This window comes from Lissotriton helveticus, chromosome 12, assembly GCF_964261635.1.
Source record: "Lissotriton helveticus chromosome 12, aLisHel1.1, whole genome shotgun sequence".
NCBI classification, from domain to species: Eukaryota; Metazoa; Chordata; class Amphibia; order Caudata; family Salamandridae; genus Lissotriton; species Lissotriton helveticus.
The window spans coordinates 778675720-778699446 of NC_136073.1; the positions used below are offsets into that span (position 1 = coordinate 778675720).

Sequence of the window (23727 nt, forward strand, 5' to 3'; positions counted from 1 at the left end):
GAGTTGGAGGGTGGAGTTGGAGGGTGGAGTTGGAGGGTGGAGTTGGAGCATGGAGTTGGAGGGTGGAGTTGGAGTTGGAGTGTGGAGTTGGAGGGTGGAGCTGGAGTTGGAGGGTGGAATTGGAGGTGGAGGGTGGAGTTGGAGGTTGGAGTTGGAGTTGGAGGGTGGAGTTGGAGGGTGGAGTTGGAGGGTGGAGTTGGAGGGTAAGTTGGAGTGTGGGGTTGGAGGGTGGAGTTGGAGTGTGGAGTTGGAGTTGGAGGGTGGAGTTGGAGTTGGAGAGTGGGGTTGGAGTTGGTTGGTGGAGTTGGAGTTGGAGTTGGAGGGTGGAGTTGGAGTTGGAAGGTGGAGTTGGAGGGTGGAGTTGGAGTTGGAGTTGGAGGGTGGAGTTGGAGGGCGGAGTTGGAGGGTGGAGTTGAAGTTGGAGGGTGGAGTTCAAGGGTGGAGTTGGAGGGTGGAGTTGAATGGTGGAGGGTGGAGTTGGAGGGTGGAGTTGAGGGTGGAGTTGGATGGTGGGGTTGGAATTGGAGGGTGGAGTTAAAGGGTGGAGTTGAGGTTGGAGGGTGGAGTTGGAGGGTGGAGGTGGAGTTGGAGGGTGGAGTTGAAGTTGGAGGGTGGAGTTGGAGGGTGGAGTTGGAGTGTTGAGTTGAAGGGTGGATTTGGAGGGTGGAGGTAAAGTTGGAGGGTGGAGTTGGAAGGTGGAGTTGGAGTTGGAGGGTGGAGTTGGAGTGATGAGGGTGGGTTGGAGGGTGGAGGTTGCAGTTGGAGGGTGTAGTTGGAGGGTGTAGTTGGAGGGTGTAGTTGGAGGGTGGAGGGTGGAGTTGGAGGGTGGAGTTGAAGGGTGCAGTTGGAGTTGGAGGGTGGATTGGAGGGTGGAGTTGGAGTGTGGAGGGTGGGTTGGAGGGTGGAGGTTGGCAGTTGGAGGGTGGGAGTTGGAGGGTGTATTTGGAGGGTGTAGTTGGAGGGTGGAGCTGGAGGGTGGAGTTTGAGGGTGGAGTTTGAGTTGGAGGGTGGAATTGGAGGGTGGAGTTGGAGTTGGAGGGTGGAGTTGGAGGATGGAGTTGAAGGGTGGAGTGTGGAGTTGGAGTTGGAGGGTGGAGTTGGAGTTGGAGGGTGGAATTGGAGTTGGAGGGTGGAGTTGGAGGGTGGAGTTGAGGTTGGAGGGTGAAGTTGGAGGGTGGAGTTGGAGGGTGGAGTTGGAGTTGGAGGGTGGAGTTAGAGGGTGGAGTTGGAGTTGGAGGGTGGAGTTGGAGGGTGGAGTTGGAGTTGGAGGGTGGAGTTGGAGGGTGGAGTTGAAGGGTGGATTTTGGAGTTGGAGTTGGAGGGTGGAGTTGGAGGGAGGAGTTGGAGGGTGAAGTTGGAGTTGGAGGGTGGAGTTGGAGTTGGAGGGTGGAGTTGGAGGGTGGAGGGTGGAGTTGGAGGGTCGAGTTGGAGTTGGAGGGTGGAGTTGGAAGGTGGAGTTGGAGTTGGAAGGTGGAGTTGGAGTTGGAGGGTAGAGTTGGAGGGTGGAGTTGGAGTTTGAGGGTGGAGTTGGAGTTGGAGGGTTGAGTTGGAGGGTGGAGTTGGAGGGTGGAGTTGGAGTGTGGAGGGTGGGTTGGAGGATGGAGGTTGCAGTTGGAGGGTGGAGTTGGAGTTGGAGGGTGTAGTTGGAGGGTGTAGTTGGAGGGTGGAGGTGGAGTGTGGAGTTGAAGGGTGGAGTTGAAGGGTGCAGTTGGAGTTGGAGGGTGGAGTTGGAGTTGGTGGGTGGAGTTGGAGGGTGGAGTTGGAGTTGGAGTAGGAGGGTGGAGTTGGAGGGTGGAGTTGGAGGGTAGAGTTTGAGGGTAGAGTTGGAGGGTGGAGTTGGAGGGTGGAGGTGGAGTTGGGTGGAGTTGGAGGGTGGAGTTGGAGGGTGGAGTTGGAGTTAGAGGGTGGAGTTGGAGGGTGGAGTTGGAGGGTGGAGTTAAAGGGTGGAGGGTGGATTTGTAGGGTGGAGTTGGAGTTGGAGTGTGGAGTTGGAGGGTGGAGGTGGAGTTGGAGGGTGGAGTTGGAGTTGGAGGGTGGAGTTGGGGTTGGAGGGTGGAGTTGGAGGGTGGAGTTGGAGTTGGAGTGTGGAGTTGGAGGGTGGAGTTGGAGGGTGGAGTTGAAGGATGGAGTTGGAGGGTGGAGTTGGAGGGTGGAGTTGGAGGGTGGAGTTGGAGGGTGGAGTTAGAGGGTGGAGTTGGAGTTGGAGGGTGGAGTTGGAGGGTGGAGGTAAAGTTGGAGGGTGGAGTTGGAAGGTGGAGTTGGAGTTGGAGGGTGGAGTTGGAAGGTGGAGTTGGAGTGTGGAGGGTGGGTTGGAGGGTGGAGGTTGCAGTTGGAGGGTGTTGTTGGAGGGTGTAGTTGGAGGGTGTAGTTGGAGGGTGTAGTTGGAGGGTGGAGGTGGAGGGTGGAGTTGGAGGGTGGAGTTGAAGGGTGCAGTTGGAGTTGGAGGGTGGAGTTGGAGGGTGGAGTTGGAGTGTGGAGGGTGGGTTGGAGGGTGGAGGTTGCAGTTGGAGGGTGGAGTTGGAGGGTGTAGTTGGAGGGTGTAGTTGGAGGGTGGAGCTGGAGGGTGGAGTTTGAGGGTGGAGTTTGAGTTGGAGGGTGGAATTGGAGGGTGGAGTTGGAGTTGGAGGGTGGAGTTGGAGGATGGAGTTGAAGGGTGGAGTGTGGAGTTGGAGTTGGAGGGTGGAGTTGGAGTTAGAGGGTGGAGTTGGAGTTGGAGGGTGGAGTTGGAGGGTGGAGTTGGAGTTGGAGGGTGGAGTTGGAGTGTGAAGGGTGGGTTGGAATGGTGGGAGGTTGCAGTTGGAGGGTGTAGTTGGAGGGTGTAGGGTGGGGTTGGAATGGTGGAGGTTGCAGTTGGAGGGTGGAGTTGGAGGGTGTAGTTGGAGGGTGTAGTTGGAGGGTGGAGGTGGAAGGTGGAGTTGGAGGGTGGAGTTGAAGGGTGCAGTTGGAGTTGGAGGGTGTAGTTGGAGGGTGTAGTTGGAGGGTGGAGTTTGAGTTGGAGGGTGGATTGGGAGGGTGGAGTTGGAGGGTGGAGTTGGAGGGTGGAGTTGGAGTTGGAGGATGGAGTTGGAGTTGGAAGGTGAAGTTGGAGTGTGGAGTTAGAGTTGGAGGGTGGAGTTGGAGGGTGGAGTTGGAGGGTGGAGTTGGATTGGAGGGTGGAGTTGGAGGGTGGAGTTGGAGGGTGGAGTTGAGGTTGGAGGGTGAAGTTGGAGGGTGGAGTTGGAGGGTGGAATTGGAGTTGGAGGGTGGAGTTAGAGGGTGGAGTTGGAGTTGGAGGGTGGAGTTGGAGAATGGAGTTGGAGGGAGGAGTTGGAGGGTGAAGTTGGAGTTGGAGGGTGGAGTTTGAGTTGGAGGGTGGAGTTGGAGGGTGGAGGGTGGAGTTGGAGGGTGGAGTTGGAGTTGGAGGGTGGAGTTGGAAGGTGGAGTTGGAGTTGGAGGGTGGAGTTGGAGTTGGAGGGTGGAGTTGGAGGGTGGAGTTGGAAGGTGGAGTTGGAGTTGGAGGGTGGAGTTGGAGTTGGAGGGTGGAGTTGGAGGGTGGAGTTGGAGTTGGAGGGTGGAGTTGGAGTTGGAGGGTGGAGTTGGAGGGTGGAGTTGGAGGGTAGAGTTGGAGTGTGGAGGGTGGGTTGGAGGGTGGAGGTTGCAGTTGGAGGGTTGTAGTTGGAGGGTGTAGTTGGAGGGTGTAGTTGGAGGGTGGAGGTGGAGGGTGGAGTTGGAGGTGGAGTTGAAGGGTGCAGTTGGAGTTGGAGGGTGGAGTTGGAGTTGGCGGGTGGAGTTGGAGGGTGGAGTTGGAGTTGGAGGGTGGAGTTGGAGTTGGAAGGTGGAGTTGGAAGGTGGAGTTGGAGTTGGAGGGTGGAGTTGGAGTTGGAGGGTGGAGTTGGAGGGTGGAGTTGGAGTTGGAGGGTGGAGTTGGAGTTGGAGGGTGGAGTTGGAGGGTGGAGTTGGAGTGTGGAGGGTGGGTTGGAGGATGGAGGTTGCAGTTGGAGGGTGGAGTTGGAGTTGGAGGGTGGAGTTGGAGGGTGTAGTTGGAGGGTGGAGTGTGGAGTTGAAGGGTGGAGTTGAAGGGTGCAGTCGGAGTTGGAGGGTGGAGTTGGAGTTGGTGGGTGGAGTTGGAGGGTGGAGTTGGAGTTGGAGTAGGAGAGTGGAGTTGGAGTTGAACGGTGGAGTTGGAGGGTAGAGTTGGAGGGTGGACGGTGGAGGGTGGGTTGGAGGGTGGAGGGTGGAGTTGGAGTTAGAGGGTGGAGTTGGAGTTGGAGGATAGAGTTGGAGGGTGGAGTTCGAGGGTGGAATTGAAGGGTGGAGTTGGAGGGTGGAGTTTGAGGGTGGAGTTGGAGGGTGAAGTTGGAGTTGGAAGGTGGAGTTGGAGTTGGAGGGTGGAGTTGGAGGGTGGAGTTGGAGTTGGAGGGTGGAGTTGGAGGGTGGAGTTGGAGTTGGAGGGTGGAGTTGGAGGGTGGAGTTGGAGGGTGGAGTTAAAGGGTGGAGGGTGGATTTGTAGGGTTGAGTTAGAGTTGGAGTGTGGAGTTGGAGGGTGGAGGTGGGAGTTGGAGGGTGGAGTTGGAGTTGGAGGGTGGAGTTGGAGGGTGGAGTTGAAGGATGGAGTTGGAGGGTGGAGTTGAAGGGTGGAGTTGGAGGGTGGGGTTGGAGGGTGGAGTTGGAGGGTGGAGTTGGAGGGTGGAGTTAGAGGGTGGAGTTGGAGTTGGAGGGTGGATTTGGAGGGTGAAGTTGGAGTTGGAGGGTGCAGTTGGAGTTGTAGGTTTGGAGTTGGAGTTGGAGGGTGGAGTCTGAGTTGGAGGATGGAGTTGGAGGGTGGAGTTGGAGGGTGGAGTTGGAGGGTGGAGTTGGAGCGTGGAGTTGGAGGGTGGAGTTGGAGTTGGAGTGTGGAGTTGGAGGGTGGAGCTGGAGTTGGAGGGTGGAATTGGAGGTGGAGGGTGGAGTTGGAGGTTGGAGTTGGAGTTGGAGGGTGGAGTTGGAGGGTGGAGTTGGAGGGTGGAGTTGGAGGGTAAGTTGGAGTGTGGGGTTGGAGGGTGGAGTTGGAGTGTGGAGTTGGAGTTGGAGGGTGGAGTTGGAGTTGGAGAGTGGGGGTTGGAGTTGGTTGGTGGAGTTGGAGTTGGAGTTGGAGGGTGGAGTTGGAGTTGGAAGGTGGAGTTGGAGGGTGGAGTTGGAGTTGGAGTTGGAGGGTGGAGTTGGAGGGCGGAGTTGGAGGGTGGAGTTGAAGTTGGAGGGTGGAGTTCAAGGGTGGAGTTGGAGGGTGGAGTTGAATGGTGGAGGGTGGAGTTGGAGGGTGGAGTTGAGGGTGGAGTTGGATGGTGGGGTTGGAATTGGAGGGTGGAGTTAAAGGGTGGAGTTGAGGTTGGAGGGTGGAGTTGGAGGGTGGAGGTGGAGTTGGAGGGTGGAGTTGAAGTTGGAGGGTGGAGTTGGAGGGTGGAGTTGGAGTGTTGAGTTGAAGGGTGGATTTGGAGGGTGGAGGTAAAGTTGGAGGGTGGAGTTGGAAGGTGGAGTTGGAGTTGGAGGGTGGAGTTGGAGTGATGAGGGTGGGTTGGAGGGTGGAGGTTGCAGTTGGAGGGTGTAGTTGGAGGGTGTAGTTGGAGGGTGTAGTTGGAGGGTGTAGTTGGAGGGTGGAGGGTGGAGTTGGAGGGTGGAGTTGAAGGGTGCAGTTGGAGTTGGAGGGTGGAGTTGGAGGGTGGAGTTGGAGTGTGGAGGGTGGGTTGGAGGGTGGAGGTTGCAGTTGGAGGGTGGAGTTGGAGGGTGTATTTGGAGGGTGTAGTTGGAGGGTGGAGCTGGAGGGTGGAGTTTGAGGGTGGAGTTTGAGTTGGAGGGTGGAATTGGAGGGTGGAGTTGGAGTTGGAGGGTGGAGTTGGAGGATGGAGTTGAAGGGTGGAGTGTGGAGTTGGAGTTGGAGGGTGGAGTTGGAGTTGGAGGGTGGAATTGGAGTTGGAGGGTGGAGTTGGAGGGTGGAGTTGAGGTTGGAGGGTGAAGTTGGAGGGTGGAGTTGGAGGGTGGAGTTGGAGTTGGAGGGTGGAGTTAGAGGGTGGAGTTGGAGTTGGAGGGTGGAGTTGGAGGGTGGAGTTGGAGTTGGAGGGTGGAGTTGAAGGGTGGATTTTGGAGTTGGAGTTGGAGGGTGGAGTTGGAGGGAGGAGTTGGAGGGTGAAGTTGGAGTTGGAGGGTGGAGTTGGAGTTGGAGGGTGGAGTTGGAGGGTGGAGGGTGGAGTTGGAGGGTCGAGTTGGAGTTGGAGGGTGGAGTTGGAAGGTGGAGTTGGAGTTGGAAGGTGGAGTTGGAGTTGGAGGGTAGAGTTGGAGGGTGGAGTTGGAGTTTGAGGGTGGAGTTGGAGTTGGAGGGTTGAGTTGGAGGGTGGAGTTGGAGGGTGGAGTTGGAGTGTGGAGGGTGGGTTGGAGGATGGAGGTTGCAGTTGGAGGGTGGAGTTGGAGTTGGAGGGTGTAGTTGGAGGGTGTAGTTGGAGGGTGGAGGTGGAGTGTGGAGTTGAAGGGTGGAGTTGAAGGGTGCAGTTGGAGTTGGAGGGTGGAGTTGGAGTTGGTGGGTGGAGTTGGAGGGTGGAGTTGGAGTTGGAGTAGGAGGGTGGAGTTGGAGGGGTGGAGTTGGAGGGTAGAGTTTGAGGGTAGAGTTGGAGGGTGGAGTTGGAGGGTGGAGGTGGAGTTGGGTGGAGTTGGAGGGTGGAGTTGGAGGGTGGAGTTGGAGTTAGAGGGTGGAGTTGGAGGGTGGAGTTGGAGGGTGGAGTTAAAGGGTGGAGGGTGGATTTGTAGGGTGGAGTTGGAGTTGGAGTGTGGAGTTGGAGGGTGGAGGTGGAGTGGAGGGTGGAGTTGGAGTTGGAGGGTGGAGTTGGGGTTGGAGGGTGGAGTTGGAGGGTGGAGTTGGAGTTGGAGTGTGGAGTTGGAGGGTGGAGTTGGAGGGTGGAGTTGAAGGATGGAGTTGGAGGGTGGAGTTGGAGGGTGGAGTTGGAGGGTGGAGTTGGAGGGTGGAGTTAGAGGGTGGGAGTTGGAGTTGGAGGGTGGAGTTGGAGGGTGGAGGTAAAGTTGGAGGGTGGAGTTGGAAGGTGGAGTTGGAGTTGGAGGGTGGAGTAGGAAGGTGGAGTTGGAGTGTGGAGGGTGGGTTGGAGGGTGGAGGTTGCAGTTGGAGGGTGTAGTTGGAGGGTGTAGTTGGAGGGTGTAGTTGGAGGGTGTAGTTGGAGGGTGGAGGTGGAGGGTGGAGTTGGAGGGTGGAGTTGAAGGGTGCAGTTGGAGTTGGAGGGTGGAGTTGGAGGGTGGAGTTGGAGTGTGGAGGGTGGGTTGGAGGGTGGAGGTTGCAGTTGGAGGGTGGAGTTGGAGGGTGTAGTTGGAGGGTGTAGTTGGAGGGTGGAGCTGGAGGGTGGAGTTTGAGGGTGGAGTTTGAGTTGGAGGGTGGAATTGGAGGGTGGAGTTGGAGTTGGAGGGTGGAGTTGGAGGATGGAGTTGAAGGGTGGAGTGTGGAGTTGGAGTTGGAGGGTGGAGTTGGAGTTGGAGGGTGGAATTGGAGTTGGAGGGTGGAGTTGGAGGGTGGAGTTGAGGTTGGAGGGTGAAGTTGGAGGGTGGAGTTGGAGGGTGGAGTTGGAGTTGGAGGGTGGAGTTAGAGGGTGGAGTTGGAGTTGGAGGGTGGAGTTGGAGGGTGGAGTTGGAGTTGGAGGGTGGAGTTGGAGGGTGGAGTTGAAGGGTGGATTTTGGAGTTGGAGTTGGAGGGTGGAGTTGGAGGGAGGAGTTGGAGGGTGAAGTTGGAGTTGGAGGGTGGAGTTGGAGTTGGAGGGTGGAGTTGGAGGGTGGAGGGTGGAGTTGTAGGGTCGAGTTGGAGTTGGAGGGTGGAGTTGGAAGGTGGAGTTGGAGTTGGAAGGTGGAGTTGGAGTTGGAGGGTGGAGTTGGAGGGTGGAGTTGGAGTTGGAGGGTGGAGTTGGAGTTGGAGGGTTGAGTTGGAGGGTGAAGTTGGAGGGTGGAGTTGGAGTGTGGAGGGTGGGTTGGAGGATGGAGGTTGCAGTTGGAGGGTGGAGTTGGAGTTGGAGGGTGTAGTTGGAGGGTGTAGTTGGAGGGTGGAGGTGGAGTGTGGAGTTGAAGGGTGGAGTTGAAGGGTGCAGTTGGAGTTGGAGGGTGGAGTTGGAGTTGGTGGGTGGAGTTGGAGGGTGGAGTTGGAGTTGGAGTAGGAGGGTGGAGTTGGAGGGTGGAGTTGGAGGGTAGAGTTTGAGGGTAGAGTTGGAGGGTGGAGTTGGAGGGTGGAGGTGGAGTTGGGTGGAGTTGGAGGGTGGAGTTGGAGGGTGGAGTTGGAGTTGGAGGGTGGAATTGGAGTTGGAGGGTGGAGTTGAGGTTGGAGGGTGAAGTTGGAGGTGGAGTTGGAGGGTGGAGTTGGAGTTGGAGGGTGGAGTTAGAGGGTGGAGTTGGAGTTGGAGGGTGGAGTTGGAGGGTGGAGTTGGAGGGTGGAGTTGAAGGGTGGATTTTGGAGTTGGAGTTGGAGGGTGGAGTTGGAGGGAGGAGTTGGAGGGTGAAGTTGGAGTTGGAGGGTGGAGTTGGAGTTGGAGGGTGGAGTTGGAGGGTGGAGGGTGGAGTTGGAGGGTCGAGTTGGAGTTGGAGGGTGGAGTTGGAAGGTGGAGTTGGAGTTGGAAGGTGGAGTTGGAGTTGGAGGGTGGAGTTGGAGGGTGGAGTTGGAGTTTGAGGGTGGAGTTGGAGTTGGAGGGTTGAGTTGGAGGGTGGAGTTGGAGGGTGGAGTTGGAGTGTGGAGGGTGGGTTGGAGGATGGAGGTTGCAGTTGGAGGGTGGAGTTGGAGTTGGAGGGTGTAGTTGGAGGGTGTAGTTGGAGGGTGGAGGTGGAGTGTGGAGTTGAAGGGTGGAGTTGAAGGGTGCAGTTGGAGTTGGAGGGTGGAGTTGGAGTTGGTGGGTGGAGTTGGAGGGTGGAGTTGGAGTTGGAGTAGGAGGGTGGAGTTGGAGGGTGGAGTTGGAGGGTAGAGTTTGAGGGTAGAGTTGGAGGGTGGAGTTGGAGGGTGGAGGTGGAGTTGGGTGGAGTTGGAGGGTGGAGTTGGAGGGTGGAGTTGGAGTTAGAGGGTGGAGTTGGAGGGTGGAGTTGGAGGGTGGAGTTAAAGGGTGGAGGGTGGATTTGTAGGGTGGAGTTGGAGTTGGAGTGTGGAGTTGGAGGGTGGAGGTGGAGTTGGAGGGTGGAGTTGGAGTTGGAGGGTGGAGTTGGGGTTGGAGGGTGGAGTTGGAGGGTGGAGTTGGAGTTGGAGTGTGGAGTTGGAGGGTGGAGTTGGAGGGTGGAGTTGAAGGATGGAGTTGGAGGGTGGAGTTGGAGGGTGGAGTTGGAGGGTGGAGTTGGAGGGTGGAGTTAGAGGGTGGAGTTGGAGTTGGAGGGTGGAGTTGGAGGGTGGAGGTAAAGTTGGAGGGTGGAGTTGGAAGGTGGAGTTGGAGTTGGAGGGTGGAGTTGGAAGGTGGAGTTGGAGTGTGGAGGGTGGGTTGGAGGGTGGAGGTTGCAGTTGGAGGGTGTAGTTGGAGGGTGTAGTTGGAGGGTGTAGTTGGAGGGTGTAGTTGGAGGGTGGAGGTGGAGGGTGGAGTTGGAGGGTGGAGTTGAAGGGTGCAGTTGGAGTTGGAGGGTGGAGTTGGAGGGTGGAGTTGGAGTGTGGAGGGTGGGTTGGAGGGTGGAGGTTGCAGTTGGAGGGTGGAGTTGGAGGGTGTAGTTGGAGGGTGTAGTTGGAGGGTGGAGCTGGAGGGTGGAGTTTGAGGGTGGAGTTTGAGTTGGAGGGTGGAATTGGAGGGTGGAGTTGGAGTTGGAGGGTGGAGTTGGAGGATGGAGTTGAAGGGTGGAGTGTGGAGTTGGAGTTGGAGGGTGGAGTTGGAGTTGGAGGGTGGAATTGGAGTTGGAGGGTGGAGTTGGAGGGTGGAGTTGAGGTTGGAGGGTGAAGTTGGAGGGTGGAGTTGGAGGGTGGAGTTGGAGTTGGAGGGTGGAGTTAGAGGGTGGAGTTGGAGTTGGAGGGTGGAGTTGGAGGGTGGAGTTGGAGTTGGAGGGTGGAGTTGGAGGGTGGAGTTGAAGGGTGGATTTTGGAGTTGGAGTTGGAGGGTGGAGTTGGAGGGAGGAGTTGGAGGGTGAAGTTGGAGTTGGAGGGTGGAGTTGGAGTTGGAGGGTGGAGTTGGAGGGTGGAGGGTGGAGTTGGAGGGTCGAGTTGGAGTTGGAGGGTGGAGTTGGAAGGTGGAGTTGGAGTTGGAAGGTGGAGTTGGAGTTGGAGGGTAGAGTTGGAGGGTGGAGTTGGAGTTGGAGGGTGGAGTTGGAGTTGGAGGGTTGAGTTGGAGGGTGAAGTTGGAGGGTGGAGTTGGAGTGTGGAGGGTGGGTTGGAGGATGGAGGTTGCAGTTGGAGGGTGGAGTTGGAGTTGGAGGGTGTAGTTGGAGGGTGTAGTTGGAGGGTGGAGGTGGAGTGTGGAGTTGAAGGGTGGAGTTGAAGGGTGCAGTTGGAGTTGGAGGGTGGAGTTGGAGTTGGTGGGTGGAGTTGGAGGGTGGAGTTGGAGTTGGAGTAGGAGGGTGGAGTTGGAGGGTGGAGTTGGAGGGTAGAGTTTGAGGGTAGAGTTGGAGGGTGGAGTTGGAGGGTGGAGGTGGAGTTGGGTGGAGTTGGAGGGTGGAGTTGGAGGGTGGAGTTGGAGGGTGGAGTTGGAGTTAGAGGGTGGAGTTGGAGGGTGGAGTTGGAGGGTGGAGTTAAAGGGTGGAGGGTGGATTTGTAGGGTGGAGTTGGAGTTGGAGTGTGGAGTTGGAGGGTGGAGGTGGAGTTGGAGGGTGGAGTTGGAGTTGGAGGGTGGAGTTGGGGTTGGAGGGTGGAGTTGGAGGGTGGAGTTGGAGTTGGAGTGTGGAGTTGGAAGGTGGAGTTGGAGGGTGGAGTTGAAGGATGGAGTTGGAGGGTGGAGTTGGAGGGTGGAGTTGGAGGGTGGAGTTGGAGGGTGGAGTTAGAGGGTGGAGTTGGAGGGTGGATTTGGAGGGTGAAGTTGGAGTTGGAGGGTGCAGTTGGAGTTGTAGGTTTGGAGTTGGAGGGTGGAGTCTGAGTTGGAGGATGGAGTTGGAGGGTGGAGTTGGAGGGTGGAGTTGGAGGGTGGAGTTGGAGCGTGGAGTTGGAGGGTAGAGCTGGAGGGTGGAGTGGGAGGGTGGAGTTAAAGGGTGGAGGGTGGATTTGTAGGGTGGAGTTGGAGTTGGAGTGTGGAGTTGGAGGGTGGAGGTGGAGTTGGAGGGTGGAGTTGGAGTTGGAGGGTGGAGTTGGAGGGTGGAGTTGGAGTTGGAGGGTGGAGTTGGAGGGTGGAGTTGGAGTTGGAGTATGGAGTTGGAGGGTGGAGTTGGAGGGTGGAGGTGGAGTTGGAGGGTGGAGTTGGAGTTGGAGGGTGGAGTTGGAGTTGGAGTTGGAGGGTGGAGTTGGAGGGTGGAGTTGGAGTTGGAGTGTGGAGTTGGAGTGTGGAGTTGGAGGGTGGAGTTGAAGGATGGAGTTGGAGGGTGGAGTTGGAGGGTGGAGTTGGAGGGTGGAGTTGGAGGGTGGAGTTTGAGGGTAGAGTTGGAGGGTGGAGTTGGAGGGTGGAGGTGGAGTTGGGTGGAGTTGGAGGGTGGAGTTGGAGGGTGGAGTTGGAGGGTGGAGTTGGAGTTAGAGGGTGGAGTTGGAGGGTGGAGTTGGAGGGTGCAGTTGGAGTTGGAGGGTGGAGTTGGAGTTGGTGGGTGGAGTTGGAGGGTGGAGTTGGAGTTGGAGTAGGAGGGTGGAGTTGGAGGGTGGAGTTGGAGGGTAGAGTTTGAGGGTAGAGTTGGAGGGTGGAGTTGGAGGGTGGAGGTGGAGTTGGGTGGAGTTGGAGGGTGGAGTTGGAGGGTGGAGTTGGAGGGTGGAGTTGGAGTTAGAGGGTGGAGTTGGAGGGTGGAGTTGGAGGGTGGAGTTAAAGGGTGGAGGGTGGATTTGTAGGGTGGAGTTGGAGTTGGAGTGTGGAGTTGGAGGGTGGAGGTGGAGTTGGAGGGTGGAGTTGGAGTTGGAGGGTGGAGTTGGGGTTGGAGGGTGGAGTTGGAGGGTGGAGTTGGAGTTGGAGTGTGGAGTTGGAAGGTGGAGTTGGAGGGTGGAGTTGAAGGATGGAGTTGGAGGGTGGAGTTGGAGGGTGGAGTTGGAGGGTGGAGTTGGAGGGTGGAGTTAGAGGGTGGAGTTGGAGTTGGAGGGTGGATTTGGAGGGTGAAGTTGGAGTTGGAGGGTGCAGTTGGAGTTGTAGGTTTGGAGTTGGAGGGTGGAGTCTGAGTTGGAGGATGGAGTTGGAGGGTGGAGTTGGAGGGTGGAGTTGGAGGGTGGAGTTGGAGCGTGGAGTTGGAGGGTAGAGCTGGAGGGTGGAGTGGGAGGGTGGAGTTAAAGGGTGGAGGGTGGATTTGTAGGGTGGAGTTGGAGTTGGAGTGTGGAGTTGGAGGGTGGAGGTGGAGTTGGAGGGTGGAGTTGGAGTTGGAGGGTGGAGTTGGAGGGTGGAGTTGGAGTTGGAGGGTGGAGTTGGAGGGTGGAGTTGGAGTTGGAGTATGGAGTTGGAGGGTGGAGTTGGAGGGTGGAGGTGGAGTTGGAGGGTGGAGTTGGAGTTGGAGGGTGGAGTTGGAGTTGGAGTTGGAGGGTGGAGTTGGAGGGTGGAGTTGGAGTTGGAGTGTGGAGTTGGAGTGTGGAGTTGGAGGGTGGAGTTGAAGGATGGAGTTGGAGGGTGGAGTTGGAGGGTGGAGTTGGAGGGTGGAGTTGGAGGGTGGAGTTAGAGGGTGGAGTTGGAGTTGGAGGGTGGATTTGGAGGGTGAAGTTGGAGTTGGAGGGTGCAGTTGGAGTTGTAGGTTTGGAGTTGGAGGGTGGAGTCTGAGTTGGAGGATGGAGTTGGAGGGTGGAGTTGGAGGGTGGAGTTGGAGGGTGGAGTTGGAGCGTGGAGTTGGAGGGTAGAGCTGGAGGGTGGAGTGGGAGTTGGAGGGTGGAGTTGGAGTGTGGAGTTGGAGGGTGGAGCTGGAGTTGGAGGGTGGAGTTGGAGGTGGAGGGTGGAGTTGGAGGTTGGAGTTGTAGTTGGAGGGTGGAGTTGGAGGGTAAGTTGGAGTTGGAGGGTGGGGTTGGAGGGTGGAGTTGGAGTGTGGAGTTGGAGTTGGAGTGTGGAGTTGGAGTTGGAGGGTGGGGTTGGAGGGTGGAGTTGGAGGGTGGAGTTGGAGTTGGAAGGTGGAGTTGGAGGGTGGAGTTGGAATTGGAGTTGGAGGGTTGAGTTGGAGGGCGGAGTTGGAGGGTGGAGTTGGAGTTGGAGGGTGGAGTTCGAGGGTGGTGTTGAATGGTGGAGGGTGGAGTTGGAGGGTGGAGTTGAGGGTGGAGTTGGAGGGTGGGGTTGGAGTTGGAGGGTGGAGTTAGAGGGTGGAGTTGAGGTTGGAGGGTGGAGTTTGAGGGTGGAGGTGGAGTTGGAGTTGGAGGGTGAATTTGGAGTTGGAGTGTGGAGTTGAAGGGTGGAGTTGAAGTTGGAGGGTGGAGTTGGAGGGTGGAGTTTGGAGTAGGAGTTGGAGGGTGGAGGGTGAAGTTGGAGGGTGGAGTTGGAGGGTGGAGTTGGACGGTTGAGTTGGAGTTGGAGGGTGGAATTGGAGGGTGGAGTTGGAGGGTAAAGTTGGAGGGTGGAGTTGGAGGGTGGAGTTGGAGGGTGGAGTTGGAGGGTGGAGTTGGAGTTGGAGGGTGGAGTTGGAGGGTGGAGGTGGAGTTGGTGTTGGAGGGTGGAGTTGGAGTGTGGAGGGTGGAGTTGGAGTTGGAGGGTGGAGTTGGAGTTGGAGGGTGGAGTAGGAGCTGGAGGGTGGAGTTGGAGGGTGGAGTTGGAGTTGGAGGTTGCAGTTGGAGGGTGGAGTTGGAGTTGGAGGGTGGAGTTGGAGGGTAGAGTTGGAGGGTGGAGGGTTGAGTTGGAGGGTGGAGAGAGAGGGGTAGGGAGGAGAAAACAAGAAACGCGGACATCAAAGGAAGGGTGTGAGTGAACGAAAGTTAATTGCTGTAAGAGAGGGAGCAGGAAGTGAGGCCAAGCGCGTGCTGGCTAAAGCAGTCTGCTGCTTTCAAGTCAATGCCAGATGCCTGCTTCGCACTTTAATGCCTCACATGCACTGGCCATAAACCGCATTCCAGAGGTCTTTGGTAGACTTTTCTTCTCCCCTTACTATAATCTCGCATAGCGATTGCTTACGCAATAGCTAGGCTCGACCTAATGAGGGGCATCAATCAGATCAAAACTATTTTATTCATAGTGACTTGCAAAACGGACCACAAAGATTGTGTGCATATATTAACATTGAAGGCAATGCTGAACCATCTACTGCCCTAAGCTCTGCAGGAACATTCTTAGTGATCAAAGGTATCTCTAATGATTGTCCAAACTTGATAACCATATAATTCCCTGAGACACCTAAACCTGACCTGAAGTCCTGAAACTAATTAACCTTGTTCATTGGATAAAATAATTTTGTTAGGAACTGCTAAATGTGTAATCAATCACCACATAGTATTAGCTGCCTATTTTGTGACAAACTGCTTATCTTCACTCAACAAGGCAGCACCATTTATTGTCGAGGCGCTCAGTTTTCCACTGGTTGTAAAGTTTCTAACTGAAGGCATCTGTATTTGACTCTTGAAAATTCTATGTTTACTGTGACAATCTTTTAGATAATATCCAGATTTACCACAATACAAACACATTCTTTGTACACATCTTCTTTTCGCTTCTTCCTTTTGCAAAGCTCATATCATAATAAATTGCAAGGATTACAAATAAAAAAAGACTGTTATGAACGGAGGTTTGCTCCCTGGGCGGGGCCTATGTTGGCACCGCGAATGTCACATCTGCTGCTGACAACAATACGATGCAGTGCCAAACGATACCAACTACCAGCATGCAAGGGGAAATTGCAAAAAATTATTCAGGATGCAGTCTGACACTAGGGAATATTCTCATATAAAGAATCAGCGTCTAGATAGAGTCTCTACCAGCTAAAGCGTTATGGAATGTAAGTAACTTGTTCGTCAAGATGTTAGTTTTCACCTCTTTTGTAGGTAGGGTCAGGTCAAGGACCTCCTCAGACCCTAGGCACCACAGACATAGTTCAGGGGGGTCTGTTACAGACATTGTTTTTCAACATTCCCTGAAATGTTTAAGCCCTGTTGTTTTAGTAGGTGACATATTGTCCCTGGGAGTCTGAAAAAGAACGTTTTGGGAGAAAAATAGTTGTCAAAGAGAGGAGGAGTAAGCTCTGTTTCCGCCTCAAAAAGCATGTATACAAAGGAACTGGCATCAGCATGCCTGAATGGTGGTTATTTACATATCTGGATCCAGTCTGATGCCTACCAGAAGCCTTAAAACAGCAGCATGCCATGTCAATTGTATTTGCTCTAGCATCATCCATGTAGCCATGACTGTCACAGCAACCTGTTGCTTTCGTTGAACCCCCAAGTCATACTTTCCAACCATTCAGTAAAAGGTGGAAATCTATTAAGGAACTATTTGTCTCATCATCTTAAGAAAAGAATGGTAATCATCCTAGCTTCTTTCTGCAATGTCTATGAAAATCTCAGTTTTTGTCAAGACCTTAGGGAAGGATTATGCATAGTTTAAAGCGTACTCACCACCGACTGTAATGCATAGCTTTAAAATAAAACCACTTAGACGTAGAATACCCACACCACTTGACATCCTTGAAAATGTTGTCCAATCTAGCTCCCACTACCAGGGCTTTTAGTGCCTTGGAAACTCCTGTCGATTGTGGCTCAAACCTGCAAATTTCAACCCTCCCTGGTTCAATCATCCACCTGATGCATCTGTTTAAGGCAGATGAAGACATTGTAGTGCCGACTGGTCTTGATTCTGTTGTCCTCTTGAAAGTTGTATGAAGTGTGTATCAATAGCAAATTGATGTTGCTAGAAAGCATGTAAGAAAGTCTAAAGACACTGGAGGAAAGGTTTTAACTCAAACCCTAATAAGAATGCCATTTCCAGATTTTAAAACCTATAAAATAGCCATTAAAACAAAACATTCGACTCACTTTGTGCTCAGAGTTATCAGTTCACCTCTCTGACTAGACAGATTTTGGAGATTGTTAGAGAGTTTGGCCCATTCACTGTGAAAGATGTAAGTCTCTGCCCTCCTACACTTTATACAACCAACTCTATCACTTTTTAGCAGGAAGCATTTTAGAAATTAGCTCACCCTCTGCAGACCCCTCAATAACATATTAACTGGACCCTACTTCTCAAGGAAACACTTTTATGCGTTTTAAGCCTATAAAATAGGAAGAGCTAATTGAGCAGCTGACAGAGATATTATCAAGATCTCTTCGGGATATCTGTAAGATGAAGATCATTCACACAGTTTGTGATATTATTTGAATTAAACTTACAGAATTAATGTATCAGGCCAGGTACCTAATGGGTGGGAAAATACTGCTGTCTTTGGAGCATAATTAAAGTTTACGTCAATTACCGACCTGTATCATTTTTATCGTTTGCCACCAAACTGATGCAAAGCCTGGCTAATAATCAGTTATCAAGTTATTTGGAAAATAATTGCTCAGCCCGCAACAATCAGGTTTTAGACCAATGCACTCCTCTGATTAAGTCTTGACATCCCTGTTGGATGCCCTCCATCTGTTGCATTCCTGATTCTTTTAGGCCTTTTGGCTTCTTTTGAGTCTGTTTCCTATCCAGTGCTTAACGCGGATAAAATCAAACTTAGTAGTGGGCAACAAACTAAACAGCTGGGCTAACAACTGTTGGATGGATAATCAATCATATAAGTCAAATATCACACAAGTTCCTCCAAAAGTTTCTTTAACCAATAAATGATGAAGTCGGCACAATCTGGAGTGTTATCAAAGGGTAAAAAGCTTTAGAGCAAGGGGATCTGGAAAGCCCATCAAGGTCTTGTGTGAGTGGGAAAAGATATTCAGACTTACATTCAGAAGCTACTCCCACACATCGTGAACAACATCGTTAACATGCACTGTACATACATATGTTCGAATGTTCCTCACCCATTACTGTACCCATATGTGATGAGTTCCAACACCTACAGGAGTCCTGCACGTGTCTTGCATAATTATGTAATGACTATTTTGCCTCCCAATACTGTATCCCTCTTACCCAAAATTGTGAAGCGCTCTGATACCCGTAAGGGTCACGTTGGCGCTATACAAAACTTTATAAATAAATGTTTGTGCCTTGCGCACCAGACTCAAACATTTTACCGCTGACCTGACTCTGTGAAATATCTAGTCTGTTATGTGACTTGTTCACCAGCCATTAATATTTTGCTATGTATGACTATAAGGGAGAGCCATTAGCATGAATACCGAATTCCAAATCCTGTTATTGCTATGACAGAAAAACTGGGAGAAAAAAGTTGTTTCATACTGTTGCAAACTGATAAATCAGTTCCAGGTTATCCTGCCATGGCTCTCAGAGAGCCTGTCAGCATTGGATGAAGAGCAGAGAGCACAACTTGGAGCAAGGAAGGAAAGGAAAGCTCTAGAGAGAAATGTGGTAGGGTAGCCAGAGGCCAGGAATAATGTTTTTATATTTTGGCAGGAGAAAGATTTAAAGAGAGGTGTGGTGGGAGGCAAAATACCAGGCTTATCGGTGAGTAAGGCAATGGCTTTTGCCTCAGGGTTCTGAGATGCATCATAGACAGGGCCAGACTGGGTGTAGCGGGCACTAGGTTTTTCACCAGTGGGCCGCCAGTGTGAGGGATGGTTTTTGGCCTGTGGGGTGTTGTTTTTGTTACAGGGCCCTTTTTGAAGCACAGCTATAATATCGGACCCTGTAACAAAATTGTGTGAAACCGGCACTGGCAAACAGCTCGGTCGCACCCCTAACCCCCCAGGCGGTCCGCCGAGCACTTTGCCGGGTCTAGTTTTGGTTCTCAGTCCAGCCCTGATCATAGACAACTCAAGCTTCCATCTTATCATCTATTTGATGCTACCTAGGACCCCTGCGTGCAAAACATGGCAGTTGTGTTAAATGATCGCTATTCCGAAATGTTTAGTTGATGCATGAGAAATTGCAAGAGATCTAATTCAATAATCAGCTTCAAAATGTATTAGTGGGTTAAACGGATAATTTCACTATAAATATTATTCTGCTAATAGGAACAAAACAATATGTAAAGGGTGATGGCCCTTTGTGGTTCAACTTAAATTTGAAGAACTGTAAAGTGTCCTTTATGGCTAAATTATTTTGGGGAAAATATACAATTGATGATGGCACATGAAATTCCTATGGTCTTGTTTAGCCTAAGAATGTTATGTTAAAATGTCTGATTTAAGCACCATTAGCGACAATCATTTGAAAAGGTCTAGATAGAGATAATTGAAAACCCTGCGTCACTGGCCCCTCTGCCACAAAGGATAGATTCATTCTGAGGTCATCCATGTGGGCTCATTTAATAGAATTCCTTGCACCTGAGAGACCTTCCAGGCATGTACTGATAACTCTGCTTTGGCTTCATACATAAACAATTAATTTAAACTGACAAAGCGTTAGAAACTGGGTGAGTGGGGTGGAAGCACCACTCAAGTAATAAACATAATCCTTGTCTGGTTAACCACAAAAGTCACTAAGTAAACCTGTGCTTACCCTCTGATGCCTTGGCACAAGATAACTTATGCTTAAGATAGGGTTAATGTGTATAGTACTTATGCAGCACGCAAACAAAGTAATAAAGTGATAACACAACGCAAGACAAATCCCAAATCTATTGATGTTGCTAGAGCTTTTCTTTGGCAGTCATTGCAGTCTACTGTGCTGGTGCTGGTTATCTTGACTGGGAGTGAATGTTTGATTCATTCAGCTCTCCGTCCATCATTTGTTTGCTGAGCACTTTTGCCGTAAGTGGGATGAGTAAGCCTAGATGTGTGTCCTTTATTGACTGTGCCACTGGATTTAAGCTAGCCTAGCTGATGACGGGTGATGCTCCAAAATTTGTCCTATGATACTTTTTTCTGGTCCAAGGAAGGCCTTGCTTTACAGTACAGGCTGGGCCGTTCTCATGAGAAGCAGGATCAACACTGATTTGTATATGGCTGGGTCTAAACTGGCATGGCATGGAGAGCAAAAGAGCAATGGGTTTACCCACATTTCTTAACTGGGGATGAATGTTTGGTTCATTCAGCATTCCTTCCATCATTTGTTTGCATAGCACTTTTCACCCTAAGTGAGACGGGTATGCCCAGACATGGGTCCCTTGCTCACTGTCGCACTGGATTGAAGCTACCATGGCTGATGAGGGGTGATACTCCGAAATCGGTCCTAGGATGCTTGTGTCTGGTCCAAGGATGGCCTGGCTTTTCAGTTCAGTCTATACTGTTACCATGAGACGCAGGTTCAAGACTGTTTTGCATTTGGCTTGGTCTAAACTGGGATGACATAGTGAGCACAATAACGATGGCTATAACCCAGATCACTTGACTGGGGGGGTCAACATTTGATTCATTCAGCATTCCGTCCATCATTTGTTTGCTCTGAACTTTTCACGTTAAGTGGGATGAATAAGCTCAGATGTGTGTTCCTTGCTGACTGTGCCACTGGATTCAAGCTAGCTTGGCTGATGAGGGGTGATGCCCCGAAACCAGTCCTAGGATGCTTGCTTCTGGTCCACAGAAGGCCTTGCTTGACAGTTCGGGCTGGACTGTTTCCATGAGGAGCAGGATCAAGACTGATTTGTATATGGTTGGGTCTAAGCTGGGGTGGCATGGTGAGTAAAGGAACAATGGATTTAACCCAGATCTATTGACTGGGGATGAATGTTTGATTAATTCAGCATTCCAGCCATCATTTGTTTGCATAGCACTTTTCACCCTAAGTGGGACGGGTATGCCCAGACATGGGTCCCTTGCTCACTGTCGCACTGGATTGAAGCTAGCATGGCTGATGAGGGGTGATACTCCAAAATCGGTCCTTGGATGCTTGTGTCTGGTCCAAGGATGGCCTGGCTTTTCAGTTTGGTCTAGACTGTTACCATGATAAGCAGGGTCAAGACTGTTTTGCATATGGCTGTGTCTAAACTGGGATGACATTGGGAGCAAAATATTGATAAATTTAACCCAGATCTCTTGAGTGGGTGTCAATGTTTGATTCATTCAGCAGTACATCCATCATTTGTTTGCGTGGTGCTGGATCTAGGAGCTGACATCAAGAGCAGGTCGTCGCAGGAGATTCACGCTGGCAGGCATTGCAGATGATTGTCGGGTGACATGAGGAGTCCATTCGCAGTCGCACAGTGGCCAAAAACTTCAAAATCTTCACCTGGGACTCAGGACTTGCGGTTTCAGACAAGAAGGGAACACTCTAATGCTAGCCAAGGGTCCATGACTTGGATGGGCACCTATTGGGGATCAGAGTTCACTCCAGCAGAGGCCGGCAGCAGGGTTCAGACCGGCCCAGTTGCTGGTTAGCTTTGCAGTTGCAGGGAGGCTCCTGGAAGCATGCCTTGTCCCTTTAGCTCAAACAGGAGGTCAGTCAACTGACTCTTGGAGTCACTTCCATGGAGCCTGAGCCCAAGTCAAGCAGGTCCAACCTTCCATCTTCAAATGGCAGGACAGTTCTTCTTCCTAATCTTACACAGGTCAAGGAATGTTCTGATGAGAGGATTTATTTTCAGTGCCAGTTTGCAGGTGAGGGACGTCCCATTTGTCTAAATTTCACTCTTTCCTATATTTGGCTCAAAACTGTCCATGGTGACAAAGGGGAGACAGTGAATCATGCCTTTAAGATATTCTCATTATCAGGGCATGTAAAACTGAAGTAAACCTTTGCTACTTTTTAAATACACTGCACCCTGCCCTATGAGCTATTAGGGCTTACCTTAGGGGTGACTTATAAGTATTAAACAAGAATGATTAGGCCTAGCAAAAGGCATGTTGTGCCTGGTTGAAATGGCAGTTTAGTTAAAAACTGTACTACTGATTTAGTGGCAGAAGTAAGATATGTTTTGCAGTGCTACCTTAGTGGGGGACGAGGGGGCACAATGAGTGCTACAGCCCACTAGTAGCATTTAATTTACAGGCAGTGGGTACATTTAGTACCATGTAATAGGGTTTTACAAGTAAATTAAATGTACCAGTCAGGTGTAGGCCATTTTTACTCTGTTTTAAAGGGAAAGCACAATCAGTTTACCAGTGATTATCAGGAGGAATGTGCACAGAGTCCTAAAAGCCAACATAACTGTGTTCAGCGAAGGAAGGCAAACATCTGGTTTGACCTGGCTTAGAGGGCCCTGTCGAACACCAACTCATTCTGTTGCTGCTTTTAACATTTAGAACTCATATTACCAGCCCACTAAATAGTAATATTTCTGCAGGTTGTAAGGCTGACCAAGAGATATTGAAACCATCACCACTGACATTGATTAGATGCAAATATACCTCATAGGTATCTCACCTTTTCCTATTTGATAGGTCGACAAGCCCAACCCTAACGTCAACATATATTAGATATCGTTAGATGGTAAATAGAGTTTGAACAGAACACAAGTAATCTTTCTTCTTTTCCCCACAGACTATATGGTTTTCTCCTATACCATACCAATGCACAGGTTCATAACACGGGTGTACAGCCTAACAGCCCTCAAACACAAGACTCACATGAACAGACAGAAGGAAGAGCAGAGTTTAATAACAACAATACCAGCCCAACAGTGCAGCAAAAACACAACTTACCAGAAAACGAAATAGCTAAGCAAAAACTAGAGATGCCTGTAACATTTTGAGGACAATAAATCAACAAAAGTATTTTTCACTTCAGAACATCAACTCTGAACCACTAAGGGAATGTTTGACAATGAAAGAATTCTACAAATTAGGTATGTCGAAATATGTACAGACTTCAGCCCCTATCAATTAAAACACGTCACGCTCAATTACCACATTTATAGATGTTTTGAAAATATACAAGCAAACACAACCAATCATAAACAAATTAAACATGTAAACATAAATAATAACCTTTTTTTCAAATGAGAAATCATCTAAACTGATGCTTAGTGAACAAAATTCTATGGGTACTTAGTTTAAAGCTAAGAAAGAAGAGGATCAGAGAGATATCTATGATTGTAATAGGAACTATAATAGATAACAATAAAACTACATACTCAATAGGTGTGTGTTTGAGTGTATGTGTTTGTGTACCTAGATCATTCATGTTGTTTACTGAGAAATAGGTGGCTGGAAAGTCATGTGTGTTCCATTGAAATAAATTGAGTGCAATGTTAGTAAGAAAAGTAAACCTGCATATTTTTCATACAGATTAATAAAATTAAAAAAAATACTCATAAACATGTTCCTCTATACTATTAAAGAGATGTAATATCAGGGTTTCTTTAATCCTAAACCTACACTTTTAACCCTCTTGACCATAACCTTAAAAAGATTCCTGAAAAACTTAAGTCATACCCTTAGGCCCTATACCTTATACTCAATGTGTTAATCTCTGTTCCCTTAATCCATTAACCCTACCCCAAAAGTGTCAATCCTAATACCGTATATCCCACAATATTAAGCCCTAGCACCTATAACCGTCATAACCCTCACTCCTAACCTTTTCACTCCTTAACATTATACCCCAAACACTTAACACTTAAATCTGTACCTCAAAATCTTAACTATTATCCCCTAAACCTCTAACCTAAAACCACATTACCTCACATCTATTCGCCTAATGCATAGACACTAGTCCCTGAACTTTAACGTAAAGTTTCATCATTTGTCCCCAGTATGTGCGTGTGTTTATGTAAGTGCACATGGATTCTTTAAATACACAGGCCTTTGGAGGTAGAACAATGTCTCTATATTCTATTTAAGTTTAATATTAACATAATGTTTTAGATTCAAAACATCACAGATATCCCATCCATCAAATTCCAAGTGTATTATAATCTAAAGCACTTGTAACATAGGGGAAGAAGTATCTGTCACATTTTGACTGAGTATCCCATCCACAAACCTCTAAATAAGACCCTCAGTCAAGCACTCTAACACATAAATGACCTTACCAGTTGTAGTAGTATTCAAGCTCACTAATAAATGTCAGTGTTTAAAGAAATTGCAGCTCTCACAAGCTAACACAGCTCCAACTGCCTCCTTCCAAGTCTCCAAGGAAAGTGACCACTGCGCCAGAGATCTAGAACTCTCAGTCTCAGTTTCCTAGGCAGCACTAATGGAGCCCTTATGACACTATCAGCAACCATCTGCTTGTTATGTTTCTATTTCTGCTCCTTGGCAATGTCTGATGATGTCACACACACAGAATCGGGAGAGGTTGGAAGATGAGTTGAGAATCCTGGTGTGTGGGAAATTCCAAAAAACAAAAGAAGCAAGATTCTCCTTATTTAAAATGCAGAAATGTCATCGTTCCTCAATATGGGAATGCCCACAAGATTTTGAATTCAGGTAAGCTTTGTTCCAGTGGCACAGTGTCACTGAAACCACGTCTGGACATACACTGTGTCACAGGAACAAAGCTATACCTATTGGATGAGCCCTAACCAGGGCAAAACCCCTCCTGGGTTGCTTGGTTCCGGTTCAGGGAGAACTTAGCTTGTTCTGCGACAGCGATGGCTGCCTGAGTCAAGAGCTCCCTCGCCTTCAAAACAATCCGTGTAAAAATCCTTCATCTCAAAGTGTCCCCCACTTAAGGACATGATCGATCCCTGCTCCGGAGCACAGCGAGCGCCTGCCGGGCCTGTCTCGGCCGTCACTGCGGTGCAGAAGTGCCGCCTTTCACTGCC

The 23727-nt window shown here is 50.9% G+C and overlaps 1 protein-coding gene across 1 annotated transcript in view; it reads right to left on the reverse strand.

Moving 5' to 3' along the window:
* The window catches only part of LOC144798133 (uncharacterized), a 49584-nt gene extending 26489 nt beyond the window's left edge, over positions 1–23095 (reverse strand). The window contains exon 1 of the mRNA XM_078668888.1: positions 22993–23095. The gene's annotated coding sequence lies outside the window, so the exon portion shown is untranslated. The remainder of the gene's footprint in view (positions 1–22992) is intronic.
* Between the last annotated feature and the right edge of the window lie 632 nt (positions 23096–23727).